Consider the following 4,555-nt stretch of genomic DNA (forward strand, 5'->3'; position numbering starts at 1 on the left):
CTGGTGAGCACAAGAGCCATTTTCTGGAAAATTAATATCCTGAAATTCCGGTCGCGACAACAACGTCCTCTGCTTAAACACAATTTGCCTATTGAGACTCTAGGAGGTCCTCCTCCACCTAAGGGTGATCCTGTGTTTGAATTAAAACAATTGCAAGACACTTTGAAATATGCTTATCTTGATGAAAAGAAGATATATCCTGTTATTATCAGTGCTAACCTTTCAGAACATGAAGAAGACAGATTATTGAAAGTTCTAAGGAAGCACCGAGCTGCTATTGGATATACTCTTGATGATTTAAAGGGCATTAGTCCCACTCTATGTCAGCACAAAATTAATATGGAGCCCGATGCTAAACCCGTTGTTGATCACCAACGTCGGTTAGACCCGAAGATGAAAAAAGTGATAAGAACGGAAATATTAAAACTTCTGGAAGTAGGTATAATCTAGCCTATAGCTGATAGTAGTTGGGTAAGTCCTGTTCATTGTGTCCCTAAGAAAGGAGGTATTACTGTTGTTCCGAATGATAAGAATGAACTTATTCCACAAAGAATTGTCACATGCTATAGAATGTAATTGATTTTAGAAAATTAAACAAAGCAACTAGAAAAGATCATTACCCTCTACCTTCTGTTGATCAAATGCTTGAAAGATTATCTAAGCACACACTTTTTTGCTTCCTTGATGGATATTCTGGTTTTTCACAAATACCTGTTTCGTAACCTGATCAAGAAAAGATCACTTTTACTCGTCCCTTTGGAACCTATGCTTATAGACGTATGCCTTTTGGTTTATGTAATGCATCTGGTACCTCTCAAGGATGTATGACTGCTATATTCTCTGACTTTTGTGAAAAGATTGTTGAGGTTTTCGTGGATGACTTTTCTGTTTATGGGAAGTCTTTTGATGATTGTTTAAGCATCTTGATCGATTTTTGCCAAGATGTGAACAAACAAATCTTGTCTTGAATTGGGAGAAGTGCCACTTTATGGTTAATGAAGGCATTGTCTTGGGTCATAAAATTTCTGAAAGAGGTATTGAAGTGGACCAAGCTAAGGTTGATGCAATTGAGAAAATGCCATGTCCTAAAGATATAAAAGGTATTCGTAGTTTCTTAGGTCATGCTGGTTTCTATAGGAGATTTATCAAAGACTTTTCAAAAATTTCTAGGCCTCTTACTAGTCTCTTGCAAAAGGATATTCCTTTTGTTTTTGATGATGATTGTCTAGAATCCTTTGAAACACTCAAGAAAGCCTTAATTTCTGAACCTATTGTTCAACCACCTGATTGGAACTTGCCTTTTGAAATTATGTGTGATGCTAGTGATTATGCTGTTGGTGCTGTTCTAGGACAAAGAGTTGATAAGAAACTTAATGTAATTCATTATGCTAGTAAAACTCTAGAGATTGCTCAATGAAATTATGCTACTCCTGAAAAAGAATTCTTAGCAGTTGTGTTTGCTTGTGATAAATTTAGACCTTATATTGTTGATTCCAAAGTAACTGTTCACACAGACCATGCTGCTATTAAATATCTTATGGAAAAGAAAGATGCTAAACCTAGACTTATTCGATGGGTTCTCCTATTACAAGAATTTGATTTACATATCATTGATAGAAAAGGAGCTGAGAACCCAGTAGCTGATAATTTATCTAGGCTTGAAAATGTGCTTGATGACCCACTACCTATTGATGATAGTTTTCCTGATGAGCAGTTAGCTATAATAAATGTTGCTCACAGTACTCCTTGGTATGCTGATTATGCTAATTACATTGTTGCTAAATGTTTACCACCTAGCTTTACATACCAACAAAAGAAAAAATTCTTCTATGATTTAAGACACTACCTTTGGGATACCCACATCTTTATAAAGAAGGAGTAGATGGTATTATTAGACATTGTGTACATGAGCATGAACAGGGACAAATCCTATGGAAATGTCACTCCGAAGCTTATGGAGGGCATCATGCTAGAGATAGAACTGCTCACAAGGTACTGTAGTCTGGATTTTATTGGCCTACTCTCGTCAAGGATGCCCGTAAGTTTGTCTTATCTTGTGATGAATGTCAAAGGATAGGTAATATCGGTAAGCGTCAAGAAATGCCTATGAATTATTCACTCACCGCTGAACCATTTGATGTTTGGGGATTTGATTATATGGCACCTTTTCCTTCCTCTAATGGGTGTACACATATTTTGGTTGTTGTTGATTATGTTAATAAATGGGTAGAAGCTATTCCAACCAGTAGTGATGATCCCAACACTTCTATTAAAATGCTTAAGGAAGTTATTTTCCCAAGGTTTGGAGTCCCTAGATATTTAATGACTGATGGTGGTTCACACTTTATTCATGGTGCTTTCCGTAAAATGCTTGCCAAGTATGATGTTAACCATATAATTGCATCACCTTATCATCCTCAGTCTAGTGGTCAAGTTGAACTTAGCAATAGAGAAATAAAATTAATTTTGCAAAAGACTGTCAATAGGTCTAGGAAGAATTGGTCTAAGAAATTAGATGATGCACTTTGGGCTTATAGAACAACATATAAAAATCCTATGGGTATGTCTCCTTATAAAATGGTTTATGGAAAAGCTTGTCATTTGCCTCTTTAGTTAGAACATAAAGCATATTGGACAATCAAAGAACTCAATTATGATTTCAAACTTGCCGGTGAAAAGAGGTTATTTGATATTAGCTCATTAGATGGATGGAGATCCCAAGCTTATGAAAATGCAAAATTATTCAAAGAAAAAGTTAAAAGATGGCATGACAAAAGAATCCAAAAGCATGAGTTTTAAGTCGGAGAATATGTTCTTTTGTACAACTCTCGTTTCAGATTATTTGCAGGAAAACTCCTCTCAAAATGGGAAGGCCCATATGTCATCGAGGAGGTTTATCGGTCTGGAGTCATCAAAATAAATAATTCTGAAGGTACTAACCCGAAGGTTGTCAATGGGCAACGAATAAAACATTATATCTCAGGTACGCCCATTATTGTTGAAAGTAATATTATCCAAACTTTGACACCGGAAGAACACATAAAAGAGTCCTTCGGAACACTCCAGAAACATGAAAATAAGGAGGTACATGATACGGTAAGTAAACGGACTCCAAAAAATCCACAAAAATATTTTTTATCAGTTTTGGAATATTTAAAAATTTAGGAAATAAAGAAACTTTCAGGAAGCGTACCCTGGTGGGCACAAGACACCAGGGCGCCTGGCGCGCCTAGGTGGGTTGTGCCCACCTGGGACACCGGCCTTCCGGACTCCGCTTTTCTTCCGTATGCTTGTCCTCCAAGATAAAAAATCTATATATACTTCCAGAACCTGTTAACCACCGTATCATGGAGAAATCCTCTGTTTTCTTTGCCTTGGTGTTTCCTGACAGATTCAACTAGACCAACGTCATGTCTTCCTCACCCTTCAACAATGGAGGAGACATAAGGTTAGTTCAGGAAGATCTAAGGAGGGATGAAGCTGAAGAGGTCACTATGGAGGAAGAAGAGGAAAGTCCCTTTGGGACTCACTCTCCGTCCCCCGAGAGGGGTACATTAGCTGGAATCTCTACTCACCCTAATCCTCATCAAGCCATGGGATCATCGAACAATCAAGCGAGCCTAGAGGAGCAAGAAGAGCTCCCACCGAGGAGGCCCTTACACAAGTTACATCGTAATAATTGTCGCAATTTGATTCACAATTGTGGGTTTGAGAACACTCCTCGTAGGCACATACCGTCCAACTGGGACATGTCTCGGCCAAGAGAAAACAGTGCAGGAACAAAACCACGGGGCCTGGGGAATAAAAACATAATGGCTAAGGTGAAGAAGAATAGTGAATTAATTCATCAAGCCCTTCGGGTGATTCAAGGTTTGAAGGATCTACTCATGTTTATATTGGAGAGCACTACTTCATCACCACCATCATCTTCTTCACCACCAAAGGAGAATTGAGTATCGGGTGTGGGCATTCGTCGTGGCTTCCGCCAAGCTTGGGGGAGGTGCCCCGGTATCGTATCATCCCACTATCTTTTTGCTTTTACTTATTTTAGTTCGATCTTTTTGCATTAGATGAATAAAAGTTAGTTCGATCCTTTCTTCCTAGAGAGTTTGCTTGGTGATCTATCCTTGTAATCGTGTGCAAGTTATATAATAAAGTTTAGTTTGAGTTTTTTCTTTCTTTACTTTCATGTTGCAATTCAAGAAAAGAAATAAGAAAGAAAAAGAGAAAGGAAATAAAAAAAGAAATAATGAAAAGATCATATACTAATCCTATGGTAGGTGATGACACCACATAAGCAAAAGTATAAGTAGAATATTTTATTAGAGATTGACAAACATAGCATTAGTCAATGATGCAACTCATGAAAGAATTAGTAAGGGAAGGGAAGATTCACATACAAATATACCATCCTAGAAATCTTTTGTGATTGTGAGTCCTCATCAAAATATTATATGCCAAAATTGTTGACGTTGGACAAGGAAGACAACTTAATGGTTTATGTTTGTTTATATTCACATAGAAGTCATATTGTCATAGATCCTTCAACATGTGG

The sequence above is a fragment of the Triticum aestivum genome, chromosome 7D (genome assembly GCF_018294505.1).
Source record: "Triticum aestivum cultivar Chinese Spring chromosome 7D, IWGSC CS RefSeq v2.1, whole genome shotgun sequence".
Classification (NCBI taxonomy): Eukaryota; Viridiplantae; Streptophyta; class Magnoliopsida; order Poales; family Poaceae; genus Triticum; species Triticum aestivum.